The sequence below is a fragment of the Hirundo rustica genome, chromosome 3 (assembly GCF_015227805.2).
Source record: "Hirundo rustica isolate bHirRus1 chromosome 3, bHirRus1.pri.v3, whole genome shotgun sequence".
NCBI classification, from domain to species: Eukaryota; Metazoa; Chordata; class Aves; order Passeriformes; family Hirundinidae; genus Hirundo; species Hirundo rustica.
In genome coordinates this window covers 1,644,722-1,662,671 of record NC_053452.1, presented here as the reverse complement: position 1 = coordinate 1,662,671, position 17,950 = coordinate 1,644,722, and the positions used below count along the sequence as shown (strand labels likewise).

The window sequence follows — 17,950 nt, the reverse complement described above, 5'->3', positions numbered from 1 at the left end:
GTTCCTTTAGCCCCAATATTGCAACGGATCCCCATCTGCCGGAACGTTGCTGGAATCAAATGTTGGTCCAGCCAGGGCTTCCTGTGCTGCTCAGGAACCTCAGAGAACAAGGCTGAGTCTTCTCAGAGCCTCACTTATCACACATTTCTGAATTTTAACGACTCAAGTGGCTCCAGCTGCCAGCTGACACTGCAGAAAGGACCAACCCACACTCATCCTTCCCCACCAGCAGCTCTATTTGTGGCCCTGAGCAGTGCCAGAAATAAACTGCTTTCCTTGGAGAGACCCACAGCTGAGTGCTGGGCTCTCCACAGAGGGCACAGCAGCCTCAAAGAGATGCATTTTAGCTCTGCTTTCAAAGTGCTCACCAAGGGGTTTTAGAAAGCTGGAGCTGTGGTGAGGTGGGGAAAGGAGGGAGGTAAAAATTCAATTTGTGTCCCTTCCTCATCCTTGGAAAGCCGTGAGTGCTTCAGGGTGTGCCAGCTCCCTCTCATCTCTTCTCTTCTAGCTGGAAGATCCCAGCCTCACAAGTGCAATGCTGAGTCTGTTTTAAATGACTCATTAATGTTTGCACACAAATGCCAGATGCTTTCTTTTGAAATAAACAAACAAACAGAAACCTCAAACACCCTCTGAGAGATGGAATATTTTTCCCTACAGCGAAGGCCACAAGTGGTTGCTTGTGAAGGACAGTGGAAGAAGGTTCCTCAAGATCCTACTTTATAAGCATGTAAGAGGGATTCAGGTGAGTGCTCCCTGAGATGTGACTGGAATGTTTCCTCTGAAGTGCTACAGTCAGAGTAGTAATGTATTCCCTTTTTTCCCCCCTCTAAGACTGGGAAAATACATTTTAGTGTCTGCCACAAGACTGTCAGGATCAGCATTTCAAGTAGCAATTCAGCCTTTATCAACATTCAACAGCATTGTAAGTCAGGAATAACTAATGTTACATTAACATAGAGCTAGCAGGAAACGTAAGACTCTAAGTATTATTCAGCATCAGATCCATTTAGTATTTCCTGCATTAATGCCATCAGCAGGAAGTATTTACCATAAATGTGGGCTTCAGGGGGATGTTCCAGGGAAGGCAGGAGCAGCTCAGGTGTGCCAGCCCCGTACCTGCCACCTCCAGCTCTTCACAGCCCCTCAGAGCATCATCCTGCAAAGCTGGCTCATGTGTCAAAGCAAAGAGAAGTGTTTCTGTGAAAACCACAAAAACTTTGTTGTGCTGTCTCTGAGATGATAGACTGATTGATCACACATGCAGTCCATAGAGAAATGGCAGGTGAGAGCCATGGAATGATAGATACAGAGCCGTATTTTTGTATTTATGCAGACATTTATATGGGAAAGGATAGATAAAATCATATTCATGCATCCACCCAGGACAACAGGGAAATACACTGTGGCTCTTACAGAAACCGTTTCTGCACTTCTCAGTGGATACATCAGACAGCTTAACCACAATGATATACATATATATATATATTCATATTAAAATATATAAATTGATATCAATCCTGTCCAAGGTTTTTTCTCCTAACAGAGGAAGACAGTTAATTGCCTTAACATCTGGAAAAGATGTCTTTCAGGACAGCCAAGGGGCCTGATCCCTGCATTTCTGTTCTCTCCAGGGCTATTCCAGTACAGCCAAAAGGAAGGGATGCCTGGATGAGGGGTTTGGCTAAGGGGGGCTGCACTAAACATTCACTGGGATTTTCAGACAAGCCAAAGCTGCTCCCTTTTGCTCACCAGGCATGCTGGAAAGTCTCTGCAGCTACCTGAGGCTCCCTTGTAACAGCACAGGACACGTGACAGATCGCCTGAAGTCAGAATCCCACTGAATCTCTCCCCAGTACCTGACCTAACCCTGCCCTCTGCCAGTTTAAAGCCATCCTCTCCTATCACTACATGCCCTTGTCAAAAGTCCCTCTCCAGCTCTTTGCCCAGCTGCCACAACAGGGGTACAAAGAACAGGGAGCGAGGGACACGCAACAACCCAAACCTTTGCTCTGCAAGATAAGCCCCAAAGCCCAGATCCTGTACCAATCTCAGAGCTGATGCCAGCAGCATGCAGGGCAGCAGCTGAGGGATCAAGACTGACTCAGGAGAGGTTTTTAATGCACCAAACACGTCTTGAACAAACACCACATCTTTCTTTAAAGCAGAAGAGAGCTTTTCCTATGAGTAAAATATTGTTAACAATCTGCTGCTTGGAACTGTGTCTAGATAGGCACAACACACTGCCTCTTCCTGGCGCCTGCAAAGGAGGTTGATGGCCCCAGAAACATTTCTGTGTGACATTCCTCCTCAGTGATAGGAGCAAGGCAAGCCAGCCCATTGCAGCTTAGGATGCCACATTCCCACTGAATCCCAGTCCCACAACCTCTTAGTCAGTGCCACGCTTGTTTGACTGTGTACAGACCAAATGCTATAGAAAAATGTAAATATTTTTCTGGTCTGGCTCGCTTAAAAGCCTTTCTTAAGGGGAAAGGAATGCTGTGCACACACAGAGCAGAACAAATTTCATGAAAGCCAGAGGTATTCTGTAACCCAGAGGTGGAGTGCTTTGCATTGCTAAAGGGTGGTCACTTGGTACATCACAAAGACAGCATGAAAGTTGAGATAACGCAATTAATAATGAACTCTCCAACACAAAGAGCCATCACCATGACCTCACTCTCCTCATGGACAGAATACAGAGCTATTCACTCATCTCCTCTTGCTTTTGAGAAATGGGCCAAGTGCCCAGTTCTCTCTGTGCTGCTGCAGAGGTTTGGTGGTGACAGAGCCCCCTTAGAGGTGAGCAGGGGTAGGACAAAGGGCAGCAACAACCAAAAAAAAACCCCACCTTGCATGAAATGAGGTCAGTAACAGTCCTGAGCAGAGGCTGTGACCACTGAGAGGTCCCAGGAAGTGCAGGTTACACTCTTTGTTAAGAATTGTTCCTCTTCCCAGTGGGAAGTGCAGCCCCCAGATGAGAGCCTGCCAAGAAGAATCACTGCTTGCTGTCAACACACTGCAAGATCTTGTTACCTCTCCAGCAGCAACATCACAGGCAGCCAGCACCACCAGCAGCTGATAAAAACATCCAAGGCAGCCCAGACTCGCCTCACCCTGCTCTGTTTTTAAATGTGGTGCTGGCATCAAACTCCCACGGAGACATCCAGGGGAACTGTACACTGGGCTGCAGCCTCAGTGAGGCCAAGAAAGCCACACAAGGCACACAGAGCTTTGGAGAGAGCCCAGGTGTAACACCAAATAAGAGGTGAGAGAGGTAAGCCCCGCACAAAGCTTGGCAGAATCCTAATGCATGTCATTCCTTTAGGTACATTTGTTTAATTATATCTCTTCATATCAGCAGTGCTTATGAAGTTCAAGTTTAACCCCGGGAAAAAAGGGAAGACTTAGGAGGATGGATTAAAGCCCATCTAAAATATTAAAGCCATTTTTACAGCTAAACATGAAAATGATTTCAAATTGTTCCCCCAAATATTTATATTACGATTATGTTAAATGTAAGGCTGTTTTCTCCCTTGGTCTTGCCTGCATCCTTGAGGGGGGAAAAAAAAAAAAAAAATCAAGTAGAGAGAATTTGGGTGGGCCAGGATGAAAGCACAAAAATCTTGAGGTCCATGACAGCTTAATTTAAATTACAGAGTGCATGGTCTCTGGCCACAGGGTGACAGCAGCCCAGCTGCTTTCTCAACACCTCCAGCTGTCAGCAGATCCAGCCCTGGGCTTTCAGTCCAAGCAGATCCTCAGGACATTTTGCCTTTGACTCTGGGTCTCACAGTGATTTGTTGCTCCCTGACAAACAGCCCCTCTCTGACCCCCCCTCAAGGCACCAGGGAAGCTGATCCTTTCCCCTCCACTTCCATCAGCAGCCTCGTTGCTCACCGAGCAGGGATGTGAATTGTTTCTGGCTCCTGGGGCTTCCTCCCCTGCCTCTGAATTCAGAAAATCCTCCCAGAGCTGAATGCAGTGCAGCCAGCAGCCAGCCAGGCTCATGGTCATGCTGGTGCCCAGCTGGGAGCTCTTCCTTTGGGACTTTTCTGTGGCCTCACTCCCCTTCTTTTCTTGCCCTTTCTGCCTTCAGCTACAGCCACACAATGCACCCTGTGTGCACCTTCCCCCCTTGGTGCACAGGCTTGTAAAACACTTTTCATATGTGATTTACGAGGGTCCTGTTTTGGGCTGAAACTGTTCCCCTGAGGAGCTGAGCAAGGGTGAAGTGGCTGGAGGTGTTTGTGGAGGCAAGGTGGGAGCTGACAGAGGGTTTTTGAAGGCTCACTGCAGCCTCTGAGAGGTGATAACAAAGCATCCCCACTTCCAGAAGTGACATTTTTTTGAGGATAAGGAATGTTTAGACTTGGTCAAAAGGAGAAGCAACCTAAAGCCACTGCAGCATTTGAGCCAAATCTATTTGTGACCTCTTCTTCCCCCAAAAAATACTACTAGAAACACAGGAGGAGTAAACAATGGCATCTTGATTAAACTGGATCATATGGAAAAACAGCACCTGATGATTGCATAACAGAAATATATTCTAAAATAGAACTCTCATGAAAAATAACACGTAATTTTGAAGCATTAAGCAGCCCAGTTTGTTATCATTTTAGGTCCCTACGTTCCAAGTGCTCAAGTAACTCCATTAGACAAAGTATCCAAAGTCCAGCTCCTTACTCAACATGAATAAAGTTTCAATTGGAAAAGATTATATAAACTTGCTGTGCTAGAAAAGGCTGCTGGAGGCAATTAAAGCAGCAGGGGAAGGAGGCAGTTCTGTGCCCTGAGCAGCAGATGCAGTGTTCAAGTCTCCTCCAGAGCAGCACATGTTCTGAGAGGGAAGGCTGCTATGCCTTGATTTTATAGACATATATTACAAGATGATGTCATCTCGACTTCAAGTGCTGACAAAACACACTTCAGGATTCTTTAAGGACTTCTTGCTACAGGGGAAGTGTGGGGAAATGTTTCAGAGCGCTCCAGAAAGCTTAGCTGAGATGATTTCCTAGCAGGTTGAAGTAATGTATAAGGTTTTTCCCTTTCAGAGAGCTCACTTAGCTTTTTTTTTTTTTTTTTTTTTTTCCCATTTTCATAAAGGTTTTCCTTTAGATCAGCCATTGCATCTGTCTCTCACATGAACCTTCTGAAGCAACTTTCGGGTTTTTTTCCCAATATTGGTTCTTGGAAACCACAAAGGGTGAGGGAGTCCACAGCTTTCAAAAAAACCCAAACATTTCTCTTGGCATTTTGATTACCAATACTGCCCCTGCGTTCCACAGGCAAAAACAGGTTTCTGAGAAAGTGAAGACTTTCAAATAAAACACTATGGCTCAGCAGACTTATATTTACTAGCCACACTTGAAAAAAAACCACGCAACCTTATTCCCCCCAAAATATATGGCAACACATTTATTTTGGCATTTCTTCTTCTGCTTCTCTCTGCTCCACACCCAAATGTCAACATCAGAATTGACAACCTTTGCAAAACAAGCGTTTGCCAGTGTTTTGCTGCTCTCTTAAATGAGCTTTTCAACCATGCATTGGCCTAAATGCACCCTGATGGCTTTACAAAAGGACAGGGAAAAGCTTGCTTTCTCTCATCTCTACATACACGTTTTTGCTAAAAACAGCTAATAGCTTGAAGAAGAAATGATGGCACATGAAATGTTGAAAAGAGGTGAAGTTCATATCAATTAATGTCAGGAGCAGAGAGAGGCAAGGAGTGTGTGGGCATGTTTTTGTGCACAGGCAATGTTACAGGGAACAATTTCACTGCAGGAGTGAAGTGGCACCTGGAGGTGTCTGAGGTGTCCCTTGTCCTCCCTGCACATTTACCCTACAGCAGAGCTTCACCTCCCAAACTCTTGTGCCATTTTTCCCAAACCAGATAATTCAGTGCTTTTAGCAGGGCTGTCACCTACCCAATAAAATATTACCCAACATTTGATCCTCCTCGCTGTTCGCTGCCTTGCGCCTGACAAACTGTTCATGGTTCCAGCAGCTGGAACACAGAACGGTTCTGTTCCCATCATAAAGGTCCTGGCTGCTTCCAAACTCCAGCGACTGCAAGCTGGAACTCCTCAGTGAACCAATGCTTCTCATTTAGGTGTGCAATCAACCACGGATTGAACCTTCCCTGTAACACACAGAATGGTCTTTAGGGGGATGTGGGCTTCTAGTCAGAGCTGTGGACTGATATCACTGAGATTAAATAGAGAATTTTTAACAGAGGATGATAGACAGAAAGTGATATGAAGCCCTTTGCTCCCAGGGAAAAAGAGACCTGTTTCTTGAGGGGAAGAAGACTTTGGAGATAGAGGAAGGAAACCTTTGTTTTATACCAGAAGAGTCATTCCTAAAGGGTACCCCAAAGAAGCTGGTATGCCCATGAGTGCAGCTAGGGGGAAAGCTGCTAAATGGGAGGCATTTCACAGCTTGCAGTGTTTTTATTTCAGTGCCTAACTTGGGATCTTTTGGGGCTGACACTTCAGAGGTGACGACACCCAGTGCCGTGGCAGGGAGGGAGGGATCAGCAGCGCCTTTGCCTGGTGCTGAGATGGCTGTTCCCTCTCAGGAGCTGTCTATCCGTGCCCCTGCTGCATCCCTGCCTCCCCAGCCCCGTTAGCACAGCGCACAGAGGAGGGACACAGGCTGCACTTGCACTCCAGGCTCTGCCTTGGCTGCCAGTTTATTAATGGATGAAATTCGGAATAATCCCAATGCACAAAGCCATTGCTCTGGGGTCAGTTAGCTCTGCAGCTGCTTTGACCTGGATGCCCCAGGGCTTGGAAAACACTCGCCTGACCCTGCCACAGATTTCCTGGGAGCTGGAGAATAAGCTCCTTTGCCCTCAGACTTGACTTCAGCTGAACTGGATTGCTTTCAGAGAGCCCCGGAAGAGCTGGCTCATCTCCAACCACCACTGAAATCATGAGTCCCACTTCTTCTTCCCATGAATTTCGAGTCATGCCCCAACCATGGCCTTTCCCTCTGCCAATGTCTCACTAAGGCATTCCAGGTAGGAGTTCTGGGATGGAGCAGGCTGTGCAGGAAACAAGAGTCCCCAGACATTACCATGATGGACGTGTCGACACGGGGAAACGTATGGCACCAATTAAGACAGTATCAGCAATTATGCAGAACGCAGTTGAGTGGATTAATTTGTTGCCTGCAGTAAAGGCTGCCAGTACCAAGCTGGCTGTCAAGAGACACGCTTTCATCCTGAGTGCCAAATGTTATGAAGCCCATGTGCACTAAGGATGATCACTGGGTTTCTTTTTCCACCGGCGCTCCTGGAGCAAGGGGAGCACAACTAATTAATGTCTCTACATGCTGATTTCTTTCTTCTTTGTAAGGGGAAAAAAAAAAAAAAAAAAAACCACAAAAACCATACCCACACTTTAAAAGAAGTCCCCAAATGACCATTATTCCCAAAAAACTAAAGTAAGAACTACAAAGTAACTGGGAAAGGATAGTTCTTTCCTTGCTCAGAAAGGTTTTCTTTTGCTGAGGGGCTGATGTGATCATTTATCAAACACTTTTCCCTGGTTCCCTAGGCAGAGAGATGAAAAATGGTTAAATCGCCTGTGTGACTTTTTTTTCCCAACTTGCTATTTTTACACTGACCAGAAGGATACTGACACCCTCTCTGTCTCTTTCTTCCCAAGATACAAGATTACCTCCTGCAAGTTGTGACTAAGTTCTCCTGCCTTGCCAAATACTGCAAGAACAAGCAGCTGATTTTTCCTAAGAATCCTTATGTTTGCAACGAGCTACGTAACTCTGAGGCTGTCAGTATTAAACAGCCAAACTAAAAACTAGGACTTGTAAATAATCACTTAGTGCATTAATAAGCTGCAGCATTTCAATTCGTGCTAAAGCTTTGGACCAGCTGTGCTTTGTCCCAAAATCCAATCAAAAAAAAAAAAAAAAACCAACTGCTTATGCTTGTTCCTACAACATGAAGAATATTCAATTACTCTCCTTAAACTCTGCTGTTGCTCCCAGTGCATCTGCTCCCACATCAGGCTTCCATTTGTCCATATTTAGCCTTATTAAATTACAGCATGCCTACCTGAGATATAAATTACCTTGAGGCTTGGAGTGACACCACCCCAAGTAAGGAAACCATTCCTAACACTGCACTCCTTAATTTAATGCAGGCAGAAGTCCCCTGCCCACTTGCAGCACACACTGCTGGCAGTTGTTGATGGAGAAATTCAGTTTTAATCCAACATTCCCAGTAAACACATTGTTCTCAGAGTAGCAGAGCCACGAAATCTGTTCTTTTTCAGACAGTTTATATCCTGTGTGCCTCAGTCCCCGAGACATTTATAGCATATTTGTAGCTTGGCAACATTCCCATCACAAAACCTTCCAGTTCCTTCCTATTATCCACTTCCAACACCTCCACTGAATTCTAATGTATTTCTGGGTGCTTTGCCCCATTTTTCTAACTCGGTGCTCATTTTTTTTCCTTTCAAGAGCTGTGTGCCCAGGGCTGTTCTCTTCAGGGATTTACATAGCTCCAACATTCTCCAAACGAACAAACAAACAAGATGCAATCTCCAAAAGGGACTTAGTGCAAAGTTCTTTCTGCAGCCAGTAATGCTCCTGTGCTGTCAGGCACACCATCACGCCTGGAAACACCAGCCTGGATCTGTGATATCCACGGACAGCAGAGAGGCAGTTCTCAAAGGCTCCCCTTGGATGTTTTCCCCCTGGACACAAACTCTTCCTATCCATGGTGTTCCCCCCCAAGCACACAGGTGCTTCCTGCCCTCCAGCACTGCTGCCAAGGATTCAGATGTGCCAAAATCTGGGGGTTTTCCCCCTCAATTAAGCTTCTAAACATCTACATCATTAAGAATTTTGATGAGGGGGTAAAAATGTATTCCCTCATCTTTTTTCTCCTGCTAGTGACTTCAGTAGAAACATTTCCTCCTAGACATCTTTTCACTACCATCTTTTTCCTTTTCCACCCTCTTCTTTCACTTTGATTATTTTTGAGCTCTCATAACAGGAAATGCTTGCAGAAATGTCAAGACAATTAAACATCCACAAAACAATAAGAAATATGAGATGAAAAATAGTGGCAAGACTTCATTTAGCCTTTTAGATTAAGCAGCACAAGAAAAGGAGGAGGAAAATAATGAATTTAAAATAATAATAAAAAAAACCTACATATCACCTCACTTTAAAAAACTCCTAAATTTCTGTGTGAAAAAATACTTCTGAATACATGGAGATGGGCATCCTCTGAAAGGTAAGTCAGGTTTCAGTGAAGCCTCCTGTTCCTGCAGGGGAGTTTAAAAAAGGACAGCTCATTCTAATGGAGGTTTAGTCATCAGCACCACATGATCAGTGATTAAGAGGAGCACGATTCCATGCAGTCTGCTTGCCCAGGCCGGGGCAGAGGGGAGCTTCAGGTGGTCCTGGATGATGGGAGAAGAGACAGGACAGAGCATGCTGTAAGGGCAAGGGCACTGCTAAAATGTTCATGAGCTTCTCACCTTCCCACAAGGAAGGAAAGAGTAGAGCCCACGTGGAGTCTATGAGTTCTGCATGGGTGGGAGCAAGAAAGAAATGACTCGGTCCTTCAAACGTACTGAAACATTAAACATTGTTCATGCATCAAAGGATTCGAAAATTAAAAGTTTTCCTCACGAGGCTGGGAAGTGTGAGCTCAAAAACAAAGTCAATCCTCCTGTGAAGCTCCTCGTGGCCACCTCCTGAGACGTTTCATCCTGGTCTGCACCTGCAGCTCCCCTATCCAAAGGGAAGCCACCTCTCCATCCCCAAATCTTCCCGGGCTGGACCCGGAGCACAGCTCCCTCTGCATCCTCGCCCTCGGGGAGCACTCACAGCCTCAAGACTGCGCTTCACAAGCCAAAATCTGCTAATCCATGGCGCTCTCTAGTGTTTTGGTGGTGCTCGGGAGAAACGAGCGTCCCGAGGCGCTGACATCATTCCACGGAGCGCGGTACAGACATCCAGGCAGGGGGATGGACACCAGAGGCCCGCTCTTCACTCGGATGAGTTTGCAGATGTTCTGGTTTGGTCGGGTTGGACTGCACCTTCTGGTGGATGCTGCTCCAGCTGCCTGCCTGTGGCCCCATCTGCAGTGCCTCCAGAGCAGTCATCTAAGCAAAGCCAGGATTTTAAGCCACATTCCTGATGGACAGAGCTACTTCAGGAAAGCTTCTCATTCCAGGATTAGGTCCCTGCAGATCCTAAGTGTGACCCTATCAGCTCCCAAACTGGCCAGCAGTGATGTGTAACACAGGTTGTCATTTTGGGGTGCAAACTCAGAGGAAAAACCCGCATGGAGGAGCTGTCCCAGAGACAAGGACAAGCACAGGCCTCCTCTGGGACTGCAGGTGCCATCAGCCACAAAGAACAGCAGCCTCCACGGAAACACCAGTCCTCCCCTAATGTCTCACCTCTCCCCATCACTGCTCCATGGGGGAGGAGACGAGGACAAAGCACATTTGTAGCTGTTGAAGGCAAGCACAACCCATAAAACGCAACTGCTCTGATGTGCCGTTCAACAGCTTGCTGGTACCCTTTGTTAATGGTTTTCTACTCTGACAGCGTGTCTCTGTTTCTCCTGAGCTTCTCTGAGGCTGACAATTCGTGACAGAAATACAGCACATCCCACAGACTCACAGCCTCGGGTCCAGCTGTGTCTGCCAAGCGACAAGATCGATGTGGCAACTTGCTGCAGAACGTACGAGATTCCATCTCCTCTCTTTTTCTCCCTCTCTCTCCTAATATACATTTCAAATTAAATCAGCATCCAAAGGGAGGAGACTGCTCCAGCGCCCAGGAGAACACATTTTCTCACAGCACTGGCTGGTGACAGGGAATACGCTCGCACCGCGTAATTGATTTGACGTGTGCCACGTTTCTGTGGGATAAACCGAGACTCCCAGCATCTCCAGCCTGAGCTCCTCGTTGCTGCCGTGCTGGGAGGCCAGTGAAGACACTGAGTAGCTTTGACGTGGAGATAAATGCTCTTATCTCCAGCTCCCTACGTTGCTTCTTGCAATAAACGCTCTCGACAGCTTTGGCTGTTCAAGCTGCTCTTCAGCAAGAGGGGAAGCCTTTTCAACCCAACTTACTTCAGCAAACTTCTCTGCTGGGAGAATAAACTGGCTTTGCCATCAAACCAGAGCACTTGCAGCGGCACACATCACCGCAATTCATGGGGAATAAATTAGGGCCTACTCCAGGCAACACACTTAAGCACCTGAAAAAACCCTCCGCAGTTTAGGCTTAGCTGTTGCTTTGTGGGCTTAGCAAATCCCAGATGGATTCATCTCCGGAACCTCACATGCAACTGCAGTACACCAGCAAAACTGCGCTGTGCTGCCGAGAAACGTCTTTATTTTACAGCCAAAATGCGAGAACACGACTTTTAAAGTATCTTTTACCAGAAGAAAACCTGGTGCTCCGAGTCCCTCACCTCTTGCTGTAGCGCACTGCCAGAATTTGGGAGTGAAAATCCTAGTTTGTGCTTCTTCCCTCCTCTTGCTGGGAGGCTGACTACAGAGCACAAACCTGATCATTAAGCCACGACCCAGGTGGAGCTCAGGAAAAGCCCCACTGGTTTGAACGGATTTAGGATTTTGCGCTCTGATTCTCTACACGGGGATTAAATAAATAGTCTCCTGCTAGAAAAGTGCTACACATCCCCGAGTTCGATGGGTTCTTTACAGTAAAGACACAGAAAAGCTGCAACAATTTCTAATGGTGGGGCAGAGAGCGAGTTCTAGGGCCAAAGCAATATTTCAGGCACTGTAAATCCAGTTTATCTATCTTTAATAGATGAAATGGACTTTGACAGGAAAAATGAGAAACACATAATAAAGAAAAAAAATCCAGGACAATAAATTGCCAAAAGAAATTTTAAAATGCCTGAAATGCACCAGGAGGGAGAAGTCTAGAGAAACAATGGGTCTTTGATGGACCAAGCAAGCAGAGGAGGCAATCAAATAGGGAGGTTACAACCAAGCCAAACAATGTCTTTGCAATCACTATTCACACTGAAATAGAAAAAGGCAGAAGAAAAATAGCTATTATGTAGGTCACTGTCTATGCTGAGACACCACCTGACATGCAGGAATAAAGTAATAAGAGCAGCAGTGGAAAAAAAAATAAAAAAAAAAAAATCAAGATGTCCTGTGGAATTGAATCAGCCAGACTGACAGCAGCTTTCTAAATGCACTGGCCAGCAAAGTAAATGAGGGCTTGACAAGGATATGGAATTCATTTTCACACAGCTGTGCCTGCAGAGGGACCCAAGAAGGCCAAGATCATGGTGGGATGAGCCTAACAATTCTAAAATTCTAAAATAAAACATCTGAGAAAAGTCATGGAGCTTGAAGTGAAAACCCCTTAGGCCAACTGCAGTTGCAATTTTTTTTCGTTTAAGTCTGTGAAGTTACTCTGAATTTTTAGTGGAGGAATCCAGTTTTTGTACTGGCCAGAGCATTCTGGAAGAGCCTTAGAACTCCGGCAACAAAACATTTACCTGTGCAAATCATAAAGCCTCCACCTATATCCAGTTCCTAGGGTGTAAGAGGGAAGAGTTTCAGAGCTGTCTAAAACAAACAATATATTTAAATAATATCTGCTAAAATTACCAGAGAAGAAATAAATTCTGTTTTTTCTGGGGCTGAGCTGAAAAGCCACCCAGGCCATGCCCGCACTTATATTTCAGGATGAAGTTTGCAATTCATCCCCTCTTTACCGTACAAAATGCCAATCACAAAGCAATCCTGCGTGTGGAAGGCACAGGATTGCACACTAAACGCTAAATTGTACTACAAGAGTCAGCACCCCATGGATCCACAGGGCACACTATCAGAGACTGAAGTGAAGAACAGACAGAAATAGTAACCACAGCTGGTGACCAAAGGCTCATTCAGGCTCCAGCTGTAAAAATCACCACCTCTTACTGAGGAAGCTCAGTGATATATTCAAAAAGCAAAATAAGAAGCGTGTTGCAGATGACAATTGAAAGAAATCACCCAAATACCTGACTCCCACCAACCAAACTTTTCTTGCTCTCAGCAGGATCAGGATTTTAGCTTAGAACAAACAACTGCTCCTAATTTGGGTTGAGTGTGATAGAGATGTGTTAAGGCACCTTCTGAGAGATACCTGGGAAAAAAGACACAGGTATCTTACAGATGTTTGATCTAGATGTCTCAGTCTTGACTTCTGGAGATATCCTACTATGCCACAAACGATCTGAGAATCTGTTTCTATCTATTTAATAGCTGCAGAGACATTTCAGAAGGCAGACACATGCAGAAAAACCAGATCTTTTTAATGCATCTCTACCTGCAGCTGGATCACTTGCCATTTTCCATATGCTGGGGCAGTGTTTGTCAGTGAGATGGAGTATTGCAGTTTCCAGAAACCGGTATGTGAAATTAATCAGCCCAAATATCAGCCAAAGTTTACAAATCAAATAGCATTTAAATCTGATGGGAGCCATGACTGAAAATCCAGAGGCAGTTAGAAAAGGATTTTTAAATTACAATTTCTCTGAAGTATTTGAGTCTAGAAAGACACACATAGGCAAAAAGGGACAAAACCCAAGCTAAAGAAATCTGATGAAAAACTCTGCTTCAACTAAAGTCTACATCTCAACATCTTATTAATGTCAAAGCCTCCATGAGCTGAGGCTCAAAGGGAGGAGGCTGGACGAAGCCTTTGCTAATTGTCATCATTATCCTTTCTGCAGCATTCCCACGTGTGAAGTTATTTTTCAGCCTAGGCTCAGCAGAGCTCTTAAGCACGTGCTGAACCCAGTCAGATCAAGACTGGACACAAAACAAGCTCTCATTTCACTCAGCCTTAGGAAGCTCAGTGCAGAAGTGCCTCGTGAAGTTATATGGTTGTCTCACATGCGAGGTTAAAGCTCTTCCTTATCCAAAAAACCCCAAATCACAGATTTAATCCACTTCAGCAGAGTGCCTAGTGCTGTCAGGACCCTGACTGCACACAGGACTGAAGACAGACCCACACTGGTTGTCTACTCTTAGCAGAACCAGGCCAGCCCCCAAGGAATTCCAGCTTTTTACCCACTGCACTGAAAACTGTTGCTGACAAGCCTTCTCTCACAGATAACCTGGCATTCTAAAGCTCAGTTTTACTGAGCACTGGTCCTTCCCTCTGCTCTGGAAGGCACACAGAAAAAAGAAACAAAAAAAACCTGCTCTAAGATATTTACCAGTGAAGTTCACTGGGGTATAGTAAAGAAACATTGAGATCAGAATGGAAATAAGTTTTTTCCACTTGGCTGACTCCGCCCTTTGCCAGAATGAGATTTTGGGACATAATGGCTGGAATAAAGTGCTGTCAGTCCAGGCTCTGAGGCCACCCGCTGCTGGCACAAGGCAGTTTTATGAGAGCTTTGTGCTCCTCTAACCTGATTTCACACCGGGGCAATTCATGAGCTCCTCTGTGCTATGTCTGCTGCCAACAGATGCGCCTGCAAGCGAGGGTCCTCGGGGTGCAGGAGTAGCTCATCACATTCTGCCAGGACACACTGACAAGAAGAGACTGCCTAGGGAATTTTTTCAGAGGCTCTTACACGAGGATTTCTTGAGGCAAGGCTGAACACTGTGGAAACACCCGCAGCTTTAAGGCTAACTTGCAAACTCAAGCAGCTAACCCAGACGTGATGTTAAAGGCCCTCCACGTCTCACAAGTGAGACTTCATTATAAACAGTCCTCATGAGGACTTCTTGAATTCACTCCCAAGGTTTTGCAGTCTCACAGTTTTGTAGGGGGAAAAAAAAAAATCTCCTTTATATTGTAACACTCAGAAATCCACTTTCAGCACAGGAGCAAATACTGACTTATACTCATGCTGTCTCAAGTAGGTGCTTGCCTTTTTATAAGCAAATTCACCTGCAGTGGCTTTAAAGCAGTAACAAGGCTCCCAGGGAATGGTATACATGCACATGATACATGCTAGGATGCTTTAGGAAAGCGATACAGATTTTGGGGATTAGAGGATAATAAAATGGAAAGAAATAACTCCTCATCCGAGTCTTCAAAGGAGAAGACAACTGAGAAAAAAATGTGGATAGACTCCAGCCTCATAGCAATTCCCTTCCATTCTGCATTTGGCATCAAGTTCTTTCTGATTTCTTGACTCAGGCATATTTTCCCTCAGGGGGAATTCATTACAGTTAGAACACTGCCCATGATTTCATAATACGTATTTATGGAGTTAATCACACTTGCGTCTCTCAAGGCGTCTGTTGCTGTGCTTTGGTAAATTCCTAATTATCCCTGCAGGACAACAGTGCCAATCCTGAGCCCTCCTGCAGTGGGTTGCCACGTTTCATAGTCAAGGAAAGGAGATGTTCTTTAGGTGTGATCAGCACAGGCTGCCTGGTACCACGGTGGGCCATTTGTAGTGTACAACAGAACCCTCCCGGTGTATTCATCTCCTGGATCTTCTCCTGTGTCTGCCTACTAGATTTCCTCACAAGGGAAGCAGGGGAGCCTCGCTGTGATAAACACCCAGCATCAGTCCACCCTCCATTTTAATTACTTCTCACTGGCCACAGTGGCAAGCTGATCACACTGTAACACAAAGCTGAAGGTTTTAGCCCTGCTCTTCCCTCACCACTAAACTGCTACAACTCTGTAATGTTACTGAGGCAAAAACCTGGCTCAAACTGAGCTGATTCAGATTAAAGAAGTAAGAAATCACAGCACAGCAGCGCTTCTCAGCAGACTCCAGTTTTTTTCCCCACAGGTATCTCTGTTTGGACTTCCAACATGTATGAACTTGCCTCCTGATGTGGATGCTGCAGTTTGGAAAACAATGCTCGGCCTGCACAGTGAGCTCAGGGCATTTCTAATTGGAGCTGCTGCAGCAGCAGCATTGTGCGTTTTAAAATACTGTTGTAATAAATCCTGCAGCTGCAGATTCAATATTTCATAAAGGCAGGCATGACCTTGTAAGACAGAATTTGAGGGGGAAATTTGCTCTTAATTGAGTTCTGTAATAAAGCATTTCAGGGAAAAAGAGAACGAGCCTACAAGCTGGATTTGATCCTTCAGTCCTGTCCTTCACTATGAATGGGAATTATTCAGCAAGGAAAGGAATTCCTTGATTTTAAGCAACACCTTTATAGTAAGAATTTCTCTAGACTTTCTCCAGTCTTAAGCACCACTTTATAGATTCTGCTACCATGAGGAACTCCATCTACAGAAGAAATATAGAAATTTTATATTTCAAAGAGAACAGCTGGGGAGTTCAAAATTATCATTTGTACTATGACAGTAACTATAACAGCTGAGACTAAGGTGCAATTGCTTATTGCAGCACGAGAAAGGTCCTGGTTTATTCCTCTTTACAGCTCAGCCATCCTGACTCAAACCATTCACTGACTCTGCAGCAGCTCCTACTGGAGGTTTCCCCTGCAGCCTCTAACTGCAGGGATCAGTTTGCAGATTCTGACCGCAGGGTTTTACCCAGCCAGACTGTGACTGCAGGTTCCACAACGGGCTCTAACTGCACACCCAGACTCACCTCACAGCAGGGATTCTCTCTCCTCAGGATTCTTCTTCTTCAGAATCTTCTCCTTCCCGCTTCCTCGAGGTTCCTCCTCCATAAATCTCCCCTCACCAGCTGGCCCAGTCCCTTTTATCACACTGATCTTTATTGGATACAGCCCTGACTCATCAGGGGTGAGGCTGTATTGGGTAATTAACACAGCTGTTACCTCTCAGGGGCAGAGTCACCGTGTATTCCCTTCTCCTACACTTAGGCAGCAAGATTTGTGGGATTCCTGGTCATTCTCACAACCTCTCACAAGGATAAAGGTGGCCTGGGTGAAAAGAACAAAGGAAACACAACGGCGCTGACCCGAGACCACACCTCCCTTGCATTCATACCTACCTCTGCATTCAGCAAAGCTTCAAAGCAGAGAGAGAGATTGTCCCTGTTTAGAAATCCAGATTTACACATCCAAATGTATATCAAATATCTAACCTCAATTTAGGGTGCCACTGCCACTCCCAATGAGATTCCACAGAAGCGGTGGCGTACTCACACTGTTGAAATTAGGCGTTTATGTAACTGTCCAAATAGGAATACAAAGACTAAAAACAAAAGCCTTAACCCTGAGATCAGTTTGTTAACCAAACAACAGTCCTCTCTGCCTTGTGGCTTCTTTTTTTCCTAACTGATCAAATTACAGGAGTTATCCTCCATCACTCACTCAGGATTCAGGCTGGAGCTAATTGCAAAGGATGCACAAAGCAACTGTGCCAGGGACGTGTCAGCAGTGTGCAACAGCAAAATCAATCCTGCCTTTGCACAGCTGATACAGACTGGAGGTAAATGTTTAAACACCAAGCCATCTTTGCATTCTGCAATAAAGAGAGAAAGCACTGGAACTGCCAGGGCCCACGTCCCAGGAAAGCCTTTTTGCAAAAGTTACACAGACTGCAGGTGAAGCACCTGGTGTGGTACCCAGGGAACACAAACAGCCTGACCACCTGGAGGAGCATAAACCCACAAAGCAACGCCTGGGAGAGCTCCATGAAGAACCAAATTTTAAAGCCTTGTGCAATGAGCCTCAACCAGTAACCAGCAGAGAAGGACAGACGCATTCAGCAAGCACATTGCTCCTTCCCGTGAGCAGCTTTCTGGGGGAACCCACCAGGAGGGAGGAGGTGAAGCCTCTCTAGCTAGTTTGGATTGTACAAGTAATACTTTGTTAAATTTACTGCATGAAAGATCAGCTTGCCTGTCTACGCAAAGATGGGACCAAGACTGAAGCCCCAGCAAGGATCTTTAGTGAGAACCTGGCTCAAAATCCATCCACTCTCAGTAACCTTCTCAGCTGCCATGAAAATCTTGAAAACTTTTGCAATACAAACAGTAAAACTTTTATAGTTT

General features: G+C 45.5%; 1 protein-coding gene across 8 annotated transcripts in view; it reads right to left on the bottom strand.

Moving 5' to 3' along the window:
- Positions 1 to 17,950, bottom strand: part of LOC120751116 (uncharacterized) — a 54,169-nt gene that overhangs the window by 20,874 nt on the left and 15,345 nt on the right. For 2 of the 8 annotated variants that reach the window (XR_005700278.2, XR_009207718.1), the window contains exon 1: positions 16,577 to 16,672. The exons of 5 other annotated variants lie outside the window; for them this stretch is intronic. The gene's annotated coding sequence lies outside the window, so the exon portion shown is untranslated. Of the gene's footprint in view, positions 1 to 16,576; positions 16,681 to 17,950 lie in introns of those variants that run through there. One more of the 8 variants, XR_005700279.2, reaches the window with a different exon arrangement.